Source organism: Protopterus annectens, chromosome 10.part0, assembly GCF_019279795.1.
Source record: "Protopterus annectens isolate FY-2018-M chromosome 10.part0, PAN1.0, whole genome shotgun sequence".
Taxonomy (NCBI): domain Eukaryota; kingdom Metazoa; phylum Chordata; order Ceratodontiformes; family Protopteridae; genus Protopterus; species Protopterus annectens.
Window position 1 is genome coordinate 168,009,738 of NC_056744.1, and position 24,206 is coordinate 168,033,943.

A 24,206-nucleotide genomic window follows, 5' to 3' on the forward strand; every position below is an offset into this window, starting at 1 on the left:
TTTAAAAGGAACCCCCCCTAGGTTGTTTTGCAAAAAAAACCAAACCCCACCAGGGCCAAAAACCGGGGAAAGACTTTTTTCATTTTAAACCCCAACCCCTTAAAAGGGCAAATATTTTTTTGGAAAAGGGCGGGTCCCAAACCCCATTTAGGTGTTTAAATAAAAATTGCCCTCCCCAACCCCACACCTTCCAAAAGGGAAAACCAAAAGATGGCCTGCCAAAAAGGGTTGGATACTTTAAACTCCCAGGAACCCCTAATCCCTAAAATTTAAAACAGCATAAAATTTCAGGTTCACCTACGGGAAATTTTGGGGCCCAAAAAAAGAAGGGGAAGCAACAGTGGTAAAAACCCCCAAAAGGTTGGGATCTCCCCCTTAAACCCCTATAAAACCTGAAGCTTAAGGTTGAAAGGCAAAAGGAAAACCCGGGGTTTTTCATTAAAAGAAATTGGGGAACCCCCCAAGACCTTTTTTGGTTGTTCGGGGGCAACCTGCCCCAAAAAAATTTTGGGACTTTGAAACCCCCAAAAAGGGAAAAATTTTAAGGGGGTGCCCCCCAAAAACCATCTGGACCTTGAAGGTTTTGACCCAAACCCCACTGCCCCATAAGAGGGCTTATCCAGTTTAAAAAAAATTAAAATTTAAAACCAAGAGGGGTGAGGGCCCAAAGACAGAACCCCAAACAGGGGTTGGAGAGTTTCCCTGGGGGCCAGGGGTAAAGGACTCAAAAAAAAGCATTGGGGCCCACAGGGTTTTTTGCCCGGGACCACCTTTTGAATTTTTACTTTTTGGGGTAAAAACCCAATGTAAAGGGAATAGGCCCAAGTTCTGGGCCCTTAAAAACCCCCATTTCAATCCCACTGACAAAAAACACCCCTTAAAATTTTTCACAGAGGGGAAAACTGGTGCCAAACCCCATGGGTTTAAACCCTGCCAAAAGGTAAAGTCCCCCCCTTTGGGCCTTTGGGCCCCAAATTCCAAAAAACCCCTTTTGTACAGGAAATTTTGGGCCCTTGGGGCCCAAAGTTAAACCAATCCCTAAAACCCATTGCCAAAAAATTTAAAAGGTTCAAAACCCCAAACTTCCAAAAAAGGGTTTTTCTAAATCCAAAAATGTCTTTTCCCCTAAGGCCCCTTTAAAGGGCCCCCAATTTTTGGGATGTACCTTACCCGACACCTGCAGCAATTAGAAAGACCCCAAAAGTATCTCACCAAGAGGATCAAGGGTCTCAAACAGATGCCATATACTGCTCGGTTAAAAAAACTCCAGCTCTACTCAGTTGCATACCGCCTACTTCGAGGCGATCTATGCCTGACATACAAAGCTATGTCAAATCCAGAATTAATGGACATGCTCCACCTCAGTAAATCTAAATCCCTTAAAGCCACACGCTCGAGGGACTTGAACCTCAACACAGAAATAAATAGAACTTGCTGGAGGGACAGGTTCATAACCCAGAGGCTCCCTTCGCTCTGGAATAGAATTCTAGTTCATGTGAGGCAGAGCACCTCACTGAATCTCTTCAAGAAGAATCTCGATAAGTGGATGGGGGATCGTAGGTTTGTCCCAGGGATTACTCCCATGTCACTATTAGACAGAGGCACAGTAAACTAAACCTTAAAAAAGGGCACAGTATACTCAAATCAAGGGGTGGCGTAAGCCATACGGAATCGGGCTAGGCTTATAATTGCCCCAGGGCAGATAGCCTAGTATGAACCTATGAACCTATGAACCTATGAAGAGTGATATCCTCAATATCTACAGTATACCTGTGGAAGCTAACTGTTGCACTACTGAACTGTATCATGCCCACAGTATCAATGGCACAGTTGTGCCCACTGACAATAAATGTCTCTTTTCTGCAGGGCCCTCTGGTGTAACAGCAAGGCAGCCTATCCATGCTGGTGAGTGTGTAATACCATTACCTTCAATACTCTTGATACTAATAGTAATAATAGGCTGAAGCAGTAGTGCTATGTGTTTGATTGCAGGTGTGTTTGTGTCTGTGGGTTGATATCTCATATACTGAGGTGTGTGCATGTGTGCATGTGTGCATGTGCCCATGTGTGCATGTGCACATGCGTGCATGTGTGCATGTGCCCATGTGTGCATGTGCGCATGCGTGCATGTGTGCATGTGCCCATGTGTGCATGTGTGCATGTGTGCATGTGCCCATGTGTGCATGTGCCCATGTGTGCATGTGTGCATGTTCCCATGTGTGCATGTGTGCATGTGTGCATGTGCCCATGTGTGCATGTGTGCATGTGTGCATGTGCCCATGTGTGCATGTGAGCATGTGCCCATGTGTGCATGTGCCCATGTGCTGCTCTGGTGTCATGCAGCAGGGAACCTGAATCAGCTGCTGTGGATAGTGATAATGATGATACCTGTGTAATGGCACAGGTAGGTGTGCCAGGGTCCATCATTGGTCAGCCAATTGACACTACACAGACGTTAGGAGGACACATTAGATCTGTTCCACAACTACATGTCCATGAGCCAGGGCAATGGTGGATGGTTGAGGCGTCGACGTGGCCGTATGCCAGAAACAGCAGCAGCTGGCAGCCGTTGTGGATGACAACAGGCCCGCGGCCGCTCACATAGTGCCAGCAGCAGCCCCCAGCAATGCTGGGTCTGTGCTGTCATCAGACCACCCCAGGAGACCACGTGCACATGGCGCTGGACAGTCCCAACCGGGACCTGTCTCCAGTCACCAACCACCTGCTTCTGATGACAGTACCCAGTCTGGCTTAGTACCTGATACGGTCCGTAGAACCCCTGCCAGGCACAGGTACCGTGTCCATGGCCACTGACAGTGATCTGTATGATTTGGCAGGTACAGTCTGTGGCTGTCCACAAACACCTGTATATGGCAGCCATGAGGTGGGACTGTGTGCATTCATACACAAATGCAAAGTGATAACACCTAGGGCTACCGCATACACGCACACACTGCATCAACATTGCCCCATCTTGTACTGCTGTCCCTCACCAACACACACACACACAGACATGTCAATTGGTTGTATCAGTGGCAGACTCAGGCATACCAGGTACACACCCTGTGCATATGATGAAACTGTGCCACCTCCTGCAATCTGTAAAATCGGTGCAGGAACAGGTTAACATGGTGCTGATGCACAGGGTGAGTACATAGATGTATTGTAATAGTATGATGTTGACAACAGTACAGTGTAATGATAACATTGTGGGTATATACCAGCATGCCTGATGCAGTTACAGTATGAAAGTCATTGTATTGTTTTGTACACCCATAGTAATTACCACAGTGTTCTGTCAGCACATCTTTGCATACTGGTGGTGAGGCTGTGAAAGGATGGCCACCTACATAGGTAGCACAGGGGATACAACAATGTACATATTGATACTCAATGATGGCCATGTCAACTGCGAGTTGCATGCTGTCCACACACGACTCTGCAATGCAGATGTTTCAGGATGTTGATATCTGTGCAGTACTACACAACAGGTTCAAGGCTCACAAGAGCACACTAGCACTACAAGGTCACACCTCATACCATGCATGACAGCACCAAAACACAGAACTAACTATGACAGGAGGGAGAGTGTCCATACATGTCAAGGATACTGTGGTGCCAGGACAGGTAGCATACATCATACTAAGTCTGGAACTGCTGAGTGAGGGCTCAGTGTCTGTTATTTGACATGTGTATTATTACAGGTATGAGCACTTGGGTATCAGGCCAGTTATTCAACATTACGAAGGTACGTGGTCTATACACTTGTTTGGGGTGCGGTTGGACCCAGCCCGTCTGACCTGTGAATGCTGGGTACTGGCTTATAGTGCCTGCATATATGCACTGTTACCTACTGGAAGTCGTACACCTTGTTTGTTGTAGCATAGTCTACATACAGGCCTGCTGACTGTAGCTTTGTTTGTATGCATGTTTGCCTGTTATGTTCCTGAAACACTGATTCCACCTGCAGTGCAGATATACAGTGCCTCTGTGGATCCCTAGTGACATCTGCATTTCTTACTGTACTGATGTCCATGTGTCACTTGGCAGAACGTCACTGTTGGTCCTGTTTGCATGTAGCTTGCTTGTAACACATTGCATATGACTTACCTCACATTTGCTCAAGACAGCATTCATATATGCCAGCACTGCCAAATCAGGAGCACTACACCCTCACATAGTCACCTTGAGTACCTTGTTCCCCATTGGCCTTATGTGTCGTTACTTAGTATGGGAGTCACAATGCTATGGTAGCATGTGCAAAGGTCACCTGTCAATCTACTCTCAGGTCCAGTTGGTGAATCTGTGAGTCATGTGGCAATGTTACAGCTGCCTCATGTACACAGACAGCCCTCTCCCCTTCCCATACACGTACAACACATGTGAGAGATGCAACCACATAGCCAAACTGGGGGCTAAGCTCTGTTAACACAGCACTGGCATTCCCTGTCAGGTGGAGTGGGATACTACAGTGAATACAGTACCAGTCTCCCATAGACCTGCCATGACCGCAATCCAAACACAGAAACACACAGGTACATTATTGGGCTGTCAGAATAGCATCCTGCCTGAGCAGCTGACACCTGCAAAGCAGACACACAAGCAAACATTAAGCCAGAGCAGAGCACATGCAACACATAGCTCACAAAGCCTGTGTGCCAAACAGTCACAGGCCATACGGCTTGACAACACACCTGCTACAGTTGTATGAGGTACCTCTATCGTCACGTACACTGAGGTCCTGCTCCCAGGCTGAACAAGGTGATGGTCATGCTGAGCTGCCTGTCGGGCACTATAATCCACCACATAACACAAGCATATCAGTCACTCCAGGGCATGTAGAAGTATGACTCAGTCATTGCCTGTGCCAGTGTGTATGACCTCTGATGCACCTCCCTGGACTACATGTTAGGGGACGTAGAGGGGCTCTCTGAGCTTGTGGCACAGGCTGGTATGACCCTGGCCTTGAGTAGCATCTCACCCTCACCAAGAATGCTGCCACAATATGTAGACAGGATCATCAGTTTCTGCATCTTTCAGTGACATTCAAAGGGGATCCACTGCCTGTCAGTGTGGGATTACATGCTGGACATGCCACATTGCTTTGCTTGGGACAGCTTGCACCTGTCACCCATGGGCCATTGCATATTGGCAGAGGCTGTTGCTACACACATAGTGCCTTTGTATGCAAGGCTGACATTACATAGCCACCTACATAGGTATCACACGGGATAGGACACTAATAGCAATGCTACTCAACAGCAGCAGTGTAAACCTCAAGATGCATGCAGTGGAAACTGTCCTTAGCATGGGGTACAGCAATATCCATGCAGTAACAGACTCCTGGTACAAGGCTCCCAGGTGCACACCATCAGTGCCAGGTCATTCCTGATACCATGCTTGTCATCCCCTACACATGCACCAAACCAGAACAGGGGGTATGTATCCAAAAGCACCTCAGATACACACACACCCAGGTTGGTGGCACTGCACAAAGCATCAGAGCCTCTCCATGTGCAACACACAGTGGGTTAGACTGCCTTCAGGTTCATAGCCTGGCACACACCACACTCCCATACCCAAGAAACCCTCTTGGCCTTCCTGGCAACACTGGGAATATGACGGTCTCTACACGCGCCATTATATGGTTGTACTGCGACTACCCAGACATACAGTGTGAGCATTATTCTAGCTGCAAGACCCTATCTGAAGGGTTCTTATCATTCATTCCCTGCATTGCTATGGAACAACTTGTTACCACTCCCACAAGTGGTGACAACATGCTGCACCTGTTCAGCACCAACATGTGGACTATATGCTCCAGACCAATCATGTATCCCTCGCTGGTGGGATGACATCATCTACAACCCACACTGTATAGTCACATACCACATGCAGCCCCTGCACAGAACACCACAGTCATACAGTTGTCTGATGCATATTCCATGTATTCACATGAGGCAGGCTTCGGACATGGGAACTCTTGCAGTTCACAGGTACATATGTGTAGGTGGCACACACATACATCATGTGTGCATTGACATTACTGATATAATGTATGTCGTGCAATATTGGGAACGACACCCCACACACATGGGCAAACTGTGTGACAAAAATACACATGGCATTTGTAGGATACAAACCCCTACCTAACTATGTTAGATCACTTGTGAGAGTCGCAGTAGCAGAGTGTGCTATTTGCATTACTGGGAGGATTGCTTTCTCCTGCTGTACTTATAGGGTGCTGACATCATCAGTGTTTAGACAGTGGAATATGCAGCATGTGTTGTATAGTAATAGTTGCCAAAAGGGACATTTCTCATACACATGGAATTGCACACACTACTCCCTCACACACATTCACACACAAACTGAGCACTTGCAGGATTCAAACCCCTACCTAACTATGTTATGACACTTGTGAGAGATGCATTAGCAGAGCACGCTATTTGCATTACTGGGGGGATTGCTTTCTCCTGCTGTACTTATAGGGTGCTGACATCATCAGTGTTTAGACAGTGGAATATGCAGGATGTGTTGTGTAGTAATAATTGCCAAAAGGGACATTTCTCATACACATGGAATTGCACACACTACTCCCCCACACACACACTGAGCACTTGTAGGATTCAAACCCCTACCTAACTATGTTATGACACTTGTTAGAGACGCAATAGCGGAGAGCGCTATTCACATTACTGGGTATAATTTCTGCTCCTGACATATGTATAGTGTGCTGACATCATTATGGATGAAGAGGTATGTGCATCTGTGACTATCCATCAGTACATGGGAGAGCATATCTATCCATTAACTTTGCACAGGCACAGTGGCCTACTGTACTGTGGAGGCAGACACCAAATACACTGTGGATAGCCTTCTGTATTCCCTAGGGACAACAGTCAGGTATTGCACTCTACGGCCATATGTTTACCTGTCAGATGCAAGTATCTGTTGCTCATATACTGTTTGTGGGTCTTTATTGCCATAGCCTTCCCTATCTCTATAAACAACGTGTGTACTGTGGGAGATGTTTGCATATGAGTGGGATCCAGTACTTTACTTATGTCTCTGTTGTAACTTCACTGTGTGCACTGGGCAGATGTCTGTATTGTGGGAGGTTCCTGTGTTAACACATGGAAATGCCAGATATGTGTGTGCAACTGCTGAACTGTGACATGGCCTAAGTGTGTGAGCATGCCCAGTTCGCAGTTTGTATGGCTTCTTGACTGCCAAGTCTCATTTATCTAAGTGTGCGAGCATGCCCAGTGTGACCTTTCCTTATGTTGGGATCTGTGGACCACCACATTTCTGTTTGTGTGTGGACACCATCTATATATCACATGTACAGTTGAGTGTTGGACATCAGGTTGTGTTCTTACTGCCCAACTGCTTTGTGTCTGAACCTAACAGGCATTATGCTGTGCCTGCAGGGTCACCATGGGATAGTTTGCATACAGTTGTCATCATCCTTTCCTGCTGACCAAACAGTTGTATTGTCATATAGTGTACTGGTGCAGAACTTTCACTGTGGTGGACAGTATAATCAGTTTCAGTCCTATCACTGCTTGTAATATTTATAGTGAGCACACCAGACTGGTTGAGGGCCAGTTGTGCAGATATGACCATGTTGCATTTTGTTCAGATATGGACAGCATAGTACATGATTGTCCGACATTGTTAATGTATTCCACAACTTGTGTGGACAGTGACAAACAATGGCCATGTGCCCTAGTCCATTTGTAATGCTAGTCAGAGAGTGTTTGTCCTTCAACACACATTTACTGGTGTTTGCCATGACATATGTCATGGTTAGTGTGCTGTGCCTCTGTCTTCCCGTGACATACAGGTGATATCCAGGGTACACCTACCATCTCCCATCCAGTCATCATGATTCCTCTGGATGACAGTCACTGAGGGACTCCCTGGATATCCTGTAGTGGGAGCTTAGTCGTGAGTGGAGTGAGCTTCTGGGTTATGGACCTGTTTATGTCTGTGCTGGGGTTCAGGCCTGTCAGCTACATAGGTCACCAGCATTCAGTGTTTACATGGTGCCAAATGTCCATTGATACCAGGTTGGTCATTGCTCTATACATCAGGCACAGTTCACCTCCAGCCAGGCAGTATGGCACTGTGTGGAGCTGCAGTTTCTTTACTCAGGCGACACATGTCATCTGTTACAGCTCTGCGATCCTCCTGGTGGGGTATTTGTGTGGTCTTTCCAGTTGCTGCAGGTGTCTGCTACAGTACATCCCTGAAGGGCCATTGTACACAATTGTGAGGCTGCTGATGGATGACTGGAGAGGCACATTGACCTACCCTAACCAAGCTGTGCTTACCTTCATGATTAGGTGGGTATATGGTATGTTTCTGTAACCACTACAGACACATGGTTGTCACATGCAGGATATCTATCACCTTGTGTCCCCAGGTCTCTTATTGCTCCTGATGTACTTACTGGGTTAACACCTATGTAGTAATTTCTGGCCATGTACTGTGTTTCCACAGTGGTTGACTATACACTATTCTGCATTTAGCTTGTTGACATGGCTGTGGCACCACTTGTGTGTTTCTATGTGTGCCTTTTGTAGGTTACTTGTGTCAGCTGGAGGGTCTGATATGGTGGCCAGTTTTGTAGTCCTCTGCAAACCTGTTCAGACAGAGTCCTTCCATGTTGGCCTGTACCTATGTGACATATATAGCATACAAGAGAGGTCCCAGGACCATGCCTTGTGGGATGCCAGTTGTACCTGGTTTGCAGTCTGCCATGGCTACAGCATGTCTGCCAGGTCAGTTCTGTCCTTGAGCTGGTTTGCAACCCATCTACTTGCATAGGGGTTTATAGTTAGGCTGGTGAGCTTATCTGTACCGCCAACTAGGGTATTGTATGGAAGGGTTTAGCAAGATCCAGATAGGCTGTGTGATCAACATTCCCCACATCAATGGGCTTGGTGCACATTTCACATGAGTCAGACATGTGTAAGGGCAGGATCTGCCCTATGACAGCCACACTGGGTAGGGTCCAATGTCTGTAGGTACCCAATCTCGTTATTCATGGGATCCATGATCATCCTCTCCATTACTTTGCCAACCTAGATAGTCGGGGTTGAGGGGTGATAGTTTGCAGTATCCATTCAGGCACCCCCTTTGTGGTGTGGGACCACTGTTGCTGTACACTGCTCTTTGGGTACATATCCTGTGGTAGGACTGATAGTGCACAGTAATGCTATTTGCTGTTCCATTCTTCTTACAGTACTTGTTGGACACAACCCAGGACACCATCTGGTACCATTGATGCTGTGTGCTGTGCTTTGAGGATGCTGGCTATTACCTCAGCATCTGCAATGTCAGGGGGCCAGCACTCTCCTGGGATAGATATTTGGCAGTTAGGTGCTGGTGGGGAGGTTAGAAGGAATCTGTTCGGTAGGCTGTTGGCAATGTGTGTGGGTTTGGTGTATTGTTTGTGATATTAGAGTGCTGCAGAGCATGTCTGTGGATTATCACCATGGTTCCAACCATCAGGTAGGACAGCTGTGTGATAATCCTTTGTGTTCTGCACAATTTGTATCATCATAGGTTCATAGGTTCATACTAGGCTATCTGCCCTGGCCTTGTTTGAGCACAGACAGACTGTGCGTGGGTCTCAACACCCCTTGCAATGTGCATATTATGCCCACGTAGGGTTTACTTTCCTAGATGTGACACAGGGATGACCCCCAGTGTACACCTACTATCTCCCATGCACTTCACCGGATTTCTCTTGTTGAGTTTGTGTGTGGAGCTCAGCCTATCATGGACTGGGATTCTGTTCCAGAGTGTCAGGAGCCTCTGGGTTATGGATCTGTCCCTCCAGCACATCCTATTAATCTATGTGTGGAGGTTTAGATATCTCACTGTGGAGTGTCTGCTGGATTTGGGGTTTCTGCAGTGGAGCATGTCCATTCATTCTGGATTGGACATGGCCTTGTACATCAGGCATACATCACCTCTGACTGTGCAGTATGCTTCTGAATTGTGGTTTCTTCAGCCAGGCTGCAGATGTCCAATGTTTGGACCCTTTATCCTGTTGGTGGGGTACATTTGGGGTCTTTCTGACTGCTGCATGTGTAAGGTAAGGTACATCCGAACTGGGGCATTGTTGTCACGTATGGGCCTGATAAGGGAAGAGTATGGGGGCACAGTGACCTCTGTAGCTCTACATGTGCATCATTTCATATTAAGGTGGGCAATATAGCAGGTCTTCCTGGCCACCTTGGCAATGTGACTGTCACATGACAGGTTACCGTCCACTTGTGTCCCTAGGTCCATGATTACTTCTTCCATACATAATGGATTGCCACCTATGTCATACTTTGTGTATGCCTTGTTTGGTATTTGTTGAGACATTCATACTCTGAAGTGTCTTCAGGAAGGCTGGCTGGGGTACCTGGGTTTGTGTGTGTGGTCTGTAGCAGGCTTCAAACAGGTACACAGTTTGAGACAGTGTTACTTGCCCATGGATAGTCCATGCTGCTTCTTGCTGTGGCACCAACCTGGGGGTGTGGTTATCCTTGATAATTACTGGTAGCCACACTCCTATTGTCGTGTGTTCCATGTTTTGGAGCTGCAGAGCATGGTATGAGGCATAACCTGGTAGTATTAGGGTGCTCTTCTGGGCCTTGCCCAGGTTTCTGTTACAGAACACATATTACCATTCTCCATGCTGTGGTGGGTTTAGTCTGCATGCACCTTGCAGGTTAGACGTCTGGCGTTCGGTAGCATTACGTCCAGGTTTTTATCCCTTGTGCTACCTATGGTGGTGGGTTTGTGTTTCCAGACTTACCTATTCCAGGCACAGTGGGGGTGACAACAGACTTTGCCAGTATCTACACAGCCAAGTCTGCTGGGTGCATGCCATCCCTAGCAGGTGGGGCATCATGTCTTGCTCAGCATGTCAGCTCAGGCTGTCAGCCATGTGTTCCCCCTTGCTAACAGCAATACCTCAGCCAATTATTGTACTTGATCTTGTTGTCTTCATAGTGTGGCATCATGCTTGGTGAGGGTGAGATGTTAGGTTGGGTCTTCATGTTTGCATATACTAGATGGTGTTACATTGCTTAACACATTGCAATCATGCCTCAGGTGGTGCTGCAGGGCTGCCTCTGTCGGATGCACATACTACACTGCCTGTACATGTTTGAGAGCAGGTTGTGTCATGTTAGGCGTCCCTGTTACTATATGAGTGAGTCAGAGAGGGGTATAATTCCCAGGGTTCCTACTGAGCCAGTGTATGTGCTATGCGTTGCCTCTTTGCCAAGGTAAGGGCATACTGGGCATGCCTCCTTCTGCCTACTGGGGCAGGCTCAGGTTGTTCCTCCTCTGAGTCACGCTCTGCCTGTGATGGCCTTGGCAATGGTGGGGGGCTGTTTGTCCTGGCCCTATGCTGGTCCTGCTGCAGCTGTTTTCACAGAATCATATTATGTAGCATAGCACATACCATGACAATTTGGGTACATGTAGTTGATGAGTACTGCAAGGCTCCATCAGATGTGTCCAGGCACCGGAACCGTGACTTGAGCAGCCCAAACACACGCTCTATTACATTACGTGTTTGTGCGTGTGCCTCATTATGGCATTCCTGTTCAGGTGTGTGTGCATTTCTGATGGGTGTCATCAGCCACGGCTCCAGTGCATAACCTGCATCCCCCACTAGGTGACCATGTGGGATGTCCCCATTGCAAATGTCTGGTACAGCTGCGTCAATTGCCAGATATGGAAATCATGGTAGCTCGCAGGGCAGCCAGCACACACATTCATTATTATGCCCTGGGCATCACACACGACCTGGCAGTTGATGGAGGGGAAGCCCTTGTGGTTAATGTAGGCCCTACCCCGCTCACTGGCTGGTGCTTTGATGCATATGTGCATGCAGTCTATTGCACCCACTACCTCAGGGTATTCCGCTATTTGCTGGAAGAGACACATATTGCTGGCCAATACCTCACGGGCATTGGGGAAATATACATGCTCACCGACATGTGCTGACATGGCATCCAGGAACTGGTGCAGTACCCTGGAGGCTGATGCCTGTGATATCCCCATCATATCACCAGTTGGTCTCTGGAAGGTACCTGTTGCTAGTATTCTTCAGCCAACACATACCTTGGTTTCCACTGGGATGGGTTCCCCTCTGTTGGTTCTGTGTGTGAGGTGAGGCCTGCACAGCTCAACAATTTGCTGCAGGAGGTCTCTGTCCACTCTATAGCGCTCCACTATCTCCAGCTCATGTAACCCCTGGTAGGTGACCCTGGGCCTGTACACTCTTCTCCGTCTCCTCACTATGGGTTGTCTGGCAGCATTTCCATTGTTACCACCCTCAGCAAGTCTCCTATGTCTCCTTATGACAGCTATGGCAGCCCCTAGCATGTTTGGTCTGAGTGCAGCTTTTTCAGTTTTCACTTCTACTAGCTTACTCCTGTCTTGTAGTGTCTCTTGAGAGAAACATACTGCAATGCTGTTTGCAGTGTTTTAAGTCCTGGGCTGGGCTTGTATTCTGCCTGTGTAATTGCCTGCTTCTAATTGTTTTCACCTGCTACCTCTACAAGTATTCCCTGCTAGTTTCCTACTATTTCTTCTGCTTCCTTTTCCTCTCTGTTTCCTCAGAGGGGAGCAATGCGCATACCAGCGAAAACACGCTCACAGTGGCTACCACACGCACACATGCTTACACGGACCAGAATCTGCTTATTCGGATTAAAACGCGCGCACACCAGCGCAAACAGGTCTACAGATCTTTAAACAGGCTCCTACATGCTTACTCTGCCTTACATGCGTGCACTCTGTCTTACCCGCGTCTCCCAACGCGCACACGCGTGCATGCACGTTCAGCAAGAAACTTTGGTGTTGGCCACAGTGTACACCTTCCATTTCTTGACTTTCCCATGCTTATCTGTTGACACTCCTCTTTTTATGCTGTGTGATTGACATCTTTCACATACCACTTTGCTCCAATGAGCTTGATTTCTTCCTGACATTCCCTCCTGTAATGTCACCTATCTCCTACTCTGTTACTCCCCCTTATCTAACTCTTACACTACATGGAATGTGCTCATTTGCTATGTGACAGTGTGATTCACTATCCTACCACTCATTTACATAAGATTGCCTACTAATGCTTAGTTACATGTCTTACACTCAGCTTCCCCCCTTAGCAACCACTAGACTTTGGCCATGTTGTTTTTGGTCTGCTAGTCCCTGCATTGCAAATCCATGCATTATATAAAACCCACATTTGTGGGTTTCAAACCTTTATTTTTCTGTTTTATATAGCGCAGCCCGCTTATGGGGCTGCGCTGCTTAAACATCACGATCTCGAAAAAAATATTTTATTTCATGTTTGCATCGGTTACCATGCCAATGGCCACATATTTGGCCATTGGCATGCTGACTGCAACATTTGCACACTTTATTTGGAGCTGTCATGGCTCCGTTGTGTTATTTACAGTAACGTACTCAGTTGTCAACTGAGTACATTTCTGCACCTAACACGACTCTTACACGGGCTGGTTTCAGCTTCGTGGATCGCTAATCTACCTCATTTGCATGCCTTTCGGCTGCAAGTGGGGTGATTAGCATATCTACACCCTGCCCGTGTAAGAGTCGTTTTAGCTGTCTCTTACACGGGATTTCGGGCTGTTTCTGGATCGCGATGGCTGCATGGAGTCTTACACGACTCTTAGACTCCATGCAAGCCATTGTGAATCCTGCCCTTCGTGTGGTACGGTACCTGTTGCACATCTGTGACCTGACACTGAATTTGAATTTACTTTCAAACATTAGACTTACCGCTACCTGTATCACTAATGTTTTTAGTGAAACATTAGTATGGAATTCATACAAACTCTTCAAGAGCAAGGGTACATTTCTCCAAAGTGTCCGAAGTATAGAAGTAAAAGCCACTGACTTAAAGCTGTCCAGAAATATATTTGTGAAGAGTATGACAGAAGTATAGTTTATTTAATTACCAGCATGTTTAGCATATAAAGAAGAAATGGCTTTTTAAAGTGGCTGTTGAGCTTGCTGAGAATCACAAAAGGTACAGTAGCACAATTCAGGTGGCATGTGCTCTAGTGTATCTAGAAATGGAGAGTAATCATTTTTATCATCCTTCCTGCTATCTTCTTTATGCCCTCCTCACCCATGCACCCATTTTTGTTTTAGGTACATTTTTAATATATTTCTTAACATTTTGTAACAGCTGTTTATTTTTTTAATGCCATTGCTGACTGTTGTGGCAGTTTTAGGAAGAACAGCTGTTTCACAGATAATGAGTATGAAAATAGGCCTCAGTAACTGTATTTACAATTCCTGAGGGAATAGCTTGGATTGCTTATGTTTTGTCTTGTTATGAAGAGAGGGACATTATCTTTAATGCAGCATTTTGAAGGTAAGTGTGTTGAGGAGCATTGTTGTCATAGGTAATACTTTCTCTCTCTCTCTCTTGTTATGCAGACTAATCAATGCAAGAATACTATTCTATGCAGGTAGAATTTAAGCCTGATTTTGAGCAGAGCACAGTGCTGTAATTGGGGAATCCATACTCTATTCTGGGGAGAGGTACTTTAGTAGTTGTCTAATCTTGATAGTGAGTAATTCACCTCAGTTAAAAATCTCTTACAAAATATTTATTTATTGACATTTGATCACCAGGAAAGTCTGACTGGGTAGAACCCCATTTTCACTGGAGGCCTGGGGAGAAAAGCTCCAAATTATTACAAAACATTTTAAGTACAATAATTTTACAATCTTCAAAAATAAAACAAAAACATCTGCAGATTAAATAATTATAAAGCAATGACTGAGAACTGATAAAAGTTTATATGGCAATCATTTCATATTTATATAAATTTTAGTCAGTTTGTAGAGAAATTAAAGAAAAGTTAGTCTAATACAAACAGGAATTGCAATGGGAAGTGAGGGAAAGACAAGCTTATGGTATATTAAGAGAGAAACTCAGGGAAGATAATTTTATAGAAGTAAGGAAGTAAGTGAAAAAGTGAGAGTAAGGAGGAATAAGGAATGAAAGGGTACTTGTTCACATCATGTGATGTCTATTCCTAGACCTCTCCTGCAAAGCTCAGTGCCATCCACCCCAGATTTTGCCTCCTATTCTTACCCTGTCCCTTGTGACATGTTTGATTTTTACCAGTAAATCAATGAACATTACAGTCATGCCAGAACTTAGACATTCATAACCTACTGTGTGGAAAATGCATGTTGATGGTATCCCACAATTCCATTGGAGTGGTTGGGGGTTACATAATTATGTATGCAAATTTTATATAAATCAGCATCCTGATTTTTGGCCACATGTACCTACCTTTCATGAGCATTTGTCTAGATTTTTGATGTTTCCAGGTTGAAAGGTATGACGGCACCCCACTGTGCTGAATATGACTGGAGACAGTGGATCTGGAATAAGCCTTTGCTCATTAGCTCAGTAAAAAAAGAGAAGAGGCCCCACGCACTGCCATAAATATATAGATGTGTATTGTAGCCTTCTGTGCTAAATTCCTGTCTCAGCTTCAAAGGGGGATACTGTGAGAGCCTAGAGTCAGGTGACCAGATAAGGTCATTCTGCTAGTCATCTTGAAAATTATGTTTTAGATATTACAGAGAGTGTTCTCTCCATATTGAGTATTCTGTCTTGGGCCTGACAACAAGAGGGACCATTCAATACATCAGCTGCCTTGCTCTATTAAGTAAGTAGGGAATAGTAATTCTCATAGGTTTAGTCAGTAAAATATAGTGAAGCTTAGTTTAGATATTGTTGTTCCTTATTTGGCTGAGTATGTCCATTAATGTTTTTTTTTCAATATTTCCTGTAATTTGAACTCTGTGGTTTACTGTATATATATATATATATATATATATATATATATATATATATATATATATATATATATATATATATATATATATATATATATATACACACAAATATATATATATATATATATATATATATATATATATATATATATATATATATATTCAGTATTTGTTATTATCTATTATTAAATATATTTAAAACTTTTATTGTGGCTGGTCCTTTTAGAAAGTATTTAACCTTTGTGAGAGCTTATATTTATTTGGTGACACTGTGTGGGCCACTACTGAAGGCCTAGCTGTCTTGGTCAACTACTGCCATTTGTATTAGTATTAATATTACACAGTATAATTGGACATCATCTGTTAAGGGTCTTAGAGTAGCTGATTGTGGAGTGTCTGTTGGCAGTGATAACTACCTTATTCTCTGGGCAGAAGGGGGCACAGCAGGTTAATCTGTGCCAGCCTTTCCAGGTGTGTGTGTGTGTGTGTGTGTGTCCAAAATCAAATCTCACAGTGTGTGTGTGTGCCAGCTACTTGGAGCAGGGACACAAAGCACTGGTTTTGCAGAAAGAGTGGTGGACGATTTGGCACAGCATTCATGTGTTAATGATAGTGATTCAGCTTTCAGTCATCAAAACCTTTGTAATTCTTTAAGTTTACTTGTGCAAATTACTTTAACATCCTGGCTTTTAAAGCATGCCTAATACTACTTTCTTTACTCAAACTTAGGAATATACTGGCATCTAATTTCTACTGCCAAAATTATTCATTAGTATCTGGCATTAGTTGCAACTCATCCCGTAATTTAAATTAACAATGTTTTTGTACATTTCGCACCTTGCAGAGTGCCTATATATGGCAATGGTATCAGATTTTCTGATTTTCTTTTCACAGAAAATAAAATGATTCAAGACCCATTGATACAGCTTCATGCTTGATTTCCAGTATAAAGGACTGAACAGGCATCACAGGAATTTATAGAAATGACATTTACCATGACACATGTATTCCACTCCATGTTTCTATTCATTTGCTGAGCTGCAAGGCTAGTAGTGACAACTGGCTTTATATCTACAAGCACCACACTTCCTAAAATTATAAGGGGAGAATGTCAATAAATTCACAGCAGTTTAGAAGTCTACTCTTTCAGCAAAAATGTTGACTGAAAGTACTTTTGCTGAGAGTGGAGAATTCCCTTTCTCCAATGATGAGTGGCACCAGACTAGGTATATTTAATTTCCTGGTGAGTGAGAGTGTCCCCCCACATGGGGGTGCAGGGGCAGCTCTCGCCCCTGCAAAAAAGCTTTACTCTGAGTTTCACCAAAACTAGTTTCCTGTGAGGGAAAGCAGCATCAGTCTATTGACAGGATTGTACTATAAGTGTACTCACTTTTAACTGTGTGAACAATTTCCTTTTTTTGTTCCCTACCCTTTCAAGTAAAGTTTTTAGATTAGATACTGTTTCACTAAAAAACAGAAGAGTGGGGTCAACAACCTTAAAAATAATTGGATTACATGATAATGTCTTGATATTACATGGCTGAAATAATTACCGCTGATTATCTTTACTCATCTTATAATTATAGTTTTAGCTTGTTTCCCCGGGATTCATGAACCTTGCGCCCGCATCGCGATAGCGGCGTTATAAAGCCAAATATGGCCACCGAGCGATTCAGGTATGAATCAATCCCACGCACTACCGGGCGGCGCCGACCCGCGCTGCCCCGGCGAGGTATGCTAATCACACTGTGTGCGGTATTGCACCATGCAAATGAAGGCAAATAGCGATCCACGAAGTTGTGCAGGCGAAGGTATATAACGGCAATGTAAAACCAAAAACGGTTTACATTTAGCCAAACATGACCAAGGAGTAATGGAAGGCTGTCAACGTCAGGTATCATACAGGTGCAATATGCCAATGGCGAAAGGTACCGAGAATGTCCAAAGAAAACATGCACAAACTGTAAATAATGACATAATTGTTATGTACGCAGAAACCACAGCAGAACCCCCGGATATGTGCACATTAGGTGCAAAACAATTAAATAATATGAGAATGTCCTAAAAGAGCAGTATAATACACATGAGATGCACAGCCACCACACACCATAGTATGTATGGAAAGCCTCAACCCCAGCGCAAGGGTTGTCAAGGAGAGGCGGCAGTGTTCGCGTAGAACCATGTATTAGCAGTCAATGCCATGCAAATGAGGCAGATAATAGTGAATCGCAAAACCGCTACCGTGTAAGGATGGAGCAAACGGCGCAGCGGTAGTACACCGAGGAGTGGCCTACACGGGATACATGTCAATCGCAGAGGGGTGTGCCACTGTAGGAGGAAGCACATTGGAGGCCAGCAAACATGGGCTGTACAATGCACATCACAGCAGCAGGATCTGCGTGTGAGGAAATAGAGGCGCTGAGCGTACATAATTCCCGCATAGATGCATGTGCACGAGGATGACTACGTTCCCCAACCCAGTCATGTGACGGCCTTCCCGTCAACAACCACGGATATAGGAAGGTAATGCGGAGAATATGAAGAAATGCGGAAGCAGTGTAATTGGAGCCGTAATGAGCAATCAACACCAATCAATCCAGGAAGGACAAACGGTGGCAGCTGACAACTCTGCATGCAGACTCCTGCAAAACGGGAAAGGGGAGGCATAGGAATGCAAAGATAGTAGGGGATGTAGTAGAAATGCAAAGAGCAAAGAACCGAAATAGCACAGCCAAGTACAGAGGTAGCATAACGGCGGCGGCAGACAAAATGCATCATATGCCATGTGCCTGCAGGATGCACTGCAGGCAATAGTAGGTGCAACGTGCAGAAACAGTAATGTAAGATGCAAAGCTAAGCCAATGCAGGCAACTGTAATGTAACACTAGGGCAACACCGCAGTTGCAACGGTAAAACACGAAAGATAATCCACAGATACAGCTGCACAGACACACCCAATGACATCACCAGGTATACAGCACAACAGTATAAAGTGAATGCACACAACACACAGCGATTTCCCAAACGCGCGACCGTAGGGTGTAAACACACGGGAACTTTTAATATGTATATGTTGCCGCCGCGGCCGTGATGCATAGGTATGTGTCAGAGACAGACGGAGTTGCGGAGGAGGTGCCGACAACTACCGTAGGCCTCATAGGAGAAGGAGAGTGTTCAGACCAAGGGTGACCTACCAGGGGCTGCAAGACCTGGAGATAGTAGAGCGCTACAGGGTGGACAGGGACACGTTACAGCAAATAGTGGAGCTGTGCCGCCACGCCTGAGAACAAGAGACAACAGAGGGGAGCCCATCCCAGTGGACACAAAGGTATGTGTGAGCTTGAAATACTGGCTACAGGTACCTTTCAAAGGCCAACTGGGGATATAATGGTATCTCACAGGCATCAGCATCCAGGGTACTACACCAGTTCCTGGATGCCATGTTACGACATGCCCATGAGTATATAAACTTCCCCAGATCTCAGGAGGAGTTTAGCAATTTGGCGCCACTTCCACCGTGTGGCACAATACCGGAGGTACTGGGTGCGATAGACTGTACGCACATAGAAATCAAGTCACCACCCGGGAGCAGGGTAGACACTACATAAACCGCAAGGGATACCTCCATCAATTGCCAGGTTGTGTGCAATGCGCAGGGCATTATCATGGATGTGTGTGCTGGCAGCCCTGGAAGCTACCACTCCCATATCTGGCATGCCTCACAGCTGTATCAGGTATTCACCAGGGGACATCACACAAGGTCACCTTGTGGGGATGCTGGCTATGCACTGGAGCCGTGGCTGATGACACCCATCAGAAATGCACACACACACATGCAAGAATGCCATAATGAGACACACACACAAACCAGAATAATCATAGAGCGTGTTTGGGATGTTGAAATCACGGTTCCGTGCTTGGATACATCCGTGGAGCCTTGCAGTACTATCCAGGCACATGTGCCCACATATTCATAGTATGTTGTATGCTACATTACCGCTGATTATCTTTACTCATCTTATAATTATAGTTTTAGCTTGTTTCCCCGGGATTCATGAACCTTGCGCCAGGCGCCCGCATAGCGTCGGCGTTATAAAGCCAAATATGGCCACCGAGCGATTCAGGTATGAATCAATCCCACGTGCACTACCGTGCGCCATACCGGACCTGCGCTGCCCCGGCGTAGCCATGCTAATCACACTGTGCGGTATTGCACCATGCAAATGAAGGCAAATAGCGATCCAACGGTTGTGCAGGCGAAGCGTAAGGGCAATGTAAACCAAAAACGGTTTACATTTAGCCAAACATGACCAAGGAGTAATGGAAGGCTGTCAACGCCAGGTATCATACAGGTGCAATATGCCAATGGCGAAGGTACCGAGAATGTCCAAAGAAAACATGCACAAACTGTAAATAATGACATAATTGTTAAGTAATGAAAACCACAGCAGAACCCCGGATATGTGCACATTAGGTGCAAAACAATTAAATAATATGAGAATGTCCTAAAGAGCAGTATAATACCACATGAGATGCACAGCCACCACACACCATAGTATGTATGGAAAGCCTCAACCCCAGCGCAAGGGTTGTCAAGGAGGCGCAGTGTTCGCCGCCAGAACCATGTATTAGCAGTCAATGCCATGCAAATGAGGCAGATAATAGTGAATCGCAAAACCGCGCCGTGTAAGGATGGAGCAACAGGCGCGGTAGTACACCGAGGAGTGGCCTACACGGATACATGTCAATCGCAGAGGGTGTGCCACTGTAGGAGGAAGCATTGGAGGCCAGCAAACATGGGCTGTACAATGCACATCACAGCAGCAGGATCTGCGTGTGAGGAAATAGAGGCGCTGAGCGTACATAATTCCCGCATAGATGCATGTGCACTGGGGATGACTACGTTCCCCAACCCAGTCGTATGTGACGGCCTTCCCGTCAACAGCCACAGATATAGGAAGGTAACGCCGTGAATATGAAGAAATGCGGAAGCAGTGTAATTGGAGCCGTAATGAGCAATCAACACCAATCAATCCAGGAAGGACAAACGGTGGCAGCTGACAACTCTGCATGCAGACTCCTGCAAAACGGCAAAGGTTAAGCATAGGAATGCAAAGATATTATGGGATGTAGTATAAATGCAAAGAGCAAAGAACCGAAATAGCACAGCCAAGTACAGAGGTAGCATAACGGCGGCGGCAGACAAAATGCATCATATGCCATGTGCCTGCAGGATGCACTGCAGGCAATAGTAGGTGCAACGTGCAGAAACAGTAATGTAAGATGCAAAGCTAAGCCAATGCAGGCAACTGTAATGTAACACTAAAGGCAACACCGTTGCAGTTGCAACGGTAAAACACCGAAGATAATCCACAGATACAGCTGCACAGACACACCCAATGACATCACCAGGTATACAGCACAACAGTATAAAGTGGAATGCACACAACACACAGCGCGATTTCCCAAACGCCGCACCGTAGGGTGTAAACACACGGGGAACTTTTAATATGTATATGTTGGGTGCCGCCGTGGCCGTGATGCATAGGTATGTGTCAGAGACAGACGGAGTTGCGGAGGGTGCCGACAACCACCGTGAGGCCTCATAGGAGAAGGAGAGTGTTCAGACCAAGGGTGACCTACCAGGGGCTGCAAGACCTGGAGATAGTAAGCGCTACAGGGTGGACAGGGACACGTTACAGCAAATAGTGGAGCTGTGCCACGCCTGAGAACAAGAGACAACAGAGGGGAGCCCATCCCAGTGGACACAAAGGTATGTGTGAGCTTGCTTAATACTGGCTACAGGTACCTTTCAAAGGCCAACTGGGGATATAATGGGTATCTCACAGGCATCAGCATCCAGGGTACTACAAGTTCCTGGATGCCATGTTACGACATGCCCATGAGTATATAAACTTCCCAGATCTCAGGAGGAGTTGGCTAGCAATTTCGCCACTTCCACCGTGGTGGCACAATACCCGGAGGTACTGGGTGCGATAGACTGCACGCGACATAGAAATCAAGTCACCACCCGGGAGCAGGGTAGACACTACATAAACCGCAAGGGATACCCTCCATCAATTGCCAGGTTGTGTGCACGCGAGGGCATTATCATGGATGTGTGTGCTGGCAGCCCTGGTAGCTACCACGACTCCCATATCTGGCATGCCTCACAGCTGTATCAGGTACTCACCAGGGGGCCCATCACACAAGGTCACCTTGTGGCAGCTGCTGCCTATGCACTGGAGCCGTGGATGATGACACCCATCAGAAATGCACACACACACATGCAAGAATGCTATAATGAGACACACGCACAAACCAGAATAATCATAGAGCGTGTTTGGGATGTTGAAATCACGGTTCCGGTGCTTGGATACATCCGTGGAGCCTTGCAGTACTATCCAGGCACATGTGCCCACATATTCATAGTATGTTGTATGCTACAATATGATTCTCTGGAAACAGCTGCTGCAGGGACATAATGGTCTAGGGCCACCAAGCCCGCCACAACTGCCAAGGCAAGCACAGGCACAGGGCTCAGCGCCATGAACACACTGTGCCAGCCCCAGTAGGTAGACGTACCCAATATGCCTACGCCCTGGCAAAGAGGGAACGCATAGCACATACTTTGACAGCGAGGGCCCCATGGACTGACACCTCCTTACCTGCACACACAGTGAAATGGACGCCACACAAACATGTCCGCCAGAATGTACCGTGATGGGCAGACCTATGTGTGACTCCAACAAAGGCACCACCCAAACACTGCACACCCAATAGCCAGCAGAGCATGGAACGCCAACACCTCAACCGCGCCCGGTTCTACAGCAGACGGCGTCAGATGCTGCCACTGTCGCCGCAAGTCGTCTACATATGTACTTATGTGCATACACAGATAACGAAATAGATATCAGTACCTGCGTAGAAATATATGTACACATAAAGAGATATAAAGTACAACAGGTTAATATGGAACCCAGGGATGCAAGTTTACAGATAAGTAAGACGCGAAATCTCCACATAGTAAACATAGTGAACGACAACCCGATCATCCGGGAGGGTGGGCAGAGCAGGGAACGCCAGCCATGGAAATGTCAACCTGCATCAATACATATCCGCTGGTCGGATGATCGCCAGGCCACGGTACAGTAACAGGATAATGCGTGTCATATCCATAGGATATGAGTGCGAGGTACACACCGCCGCTGGCGTCGCGCCAACGTAGGTACTGTGTGCAACCGTCGGTGCGAAAGCGGCAATCATACCTGTCAAGTGTATGTCATTATGAGGAACGTACCTCATTTGGGATCTAAAACAGTTCATGTTCCTCGCAGTTCCTCAAAGTTCCACATTGAAAGAGTCTGTCACACATTCATTGTTAGGAATGTATTTAAATGAAATCCTGGTAAATAGAAATTAATCATAGTAATTCATTAAAGGTTCTTCTTTGTAAGTAAATCAGCATATTTCAACCATCCTATGACCTTCTTAGCTGAAGTTGTTAGTAAGCCATTAGTATGTGTTTTACAGTTTGCCCATTTGTTCCACATTATGAATGTGTGTTCCTCATTTTGGAAATGGAAGGTTGAGAGCCATGGCGGCAATATGTGTGAGGTGAGGTTGTCGTGTGTTCCGCTGTGTGTGTGTAATGTGTGTGCCACTGTAAAATGTGTATGTAGGTGACATGTCACAGGCGGAGTGTAATAACATGCGCAGGCATACAGTACAGGAACCATAGGCGTATGTACAGCAGTACCCACAAAGTAGTACTGACATCTCCTCAGTGGCTAGGCGTAGCAACGTGAAGCGATGCAAAGCGGAAATGTCCCAGAATGTACCACAGGGCCATAGCCAACAGGAGATGCAAAGGACGATGTACAAACCATGACCGTATGTATGGAGGCCATATGGTAGACTCAACACGATACGTCGGCAATGTTACACAGCATCAGGCATGTACGGGCGAAAATCGAATGTGCTATCCGGCACCGATCGTGGACACTTACGGTCCGTAAATACCGCTGTGTGTTCCACGACCGTTAAGTAAGCAAGCGCCACGAATAGGAGGCTACCGGTAGCATACAGGCCATCCAAGTACAGGACCACAATCACCGTGAACTATCAGTGACAAAATGCCAATGGATAGTAGGCACGTACTAACATCCGCAGATATATAACCGATGTGAAGGAGGAATACGTGCAGGAAGCACACATGCAGGCGATACCGACCACGACATCAACAAAACAAACATTCCCAGAACAACAGACAGGTAACCTGCAGCTCCCCAAGCAGGGATGGAGCACACACACAAGCATATCTTGTATGTAAAAAT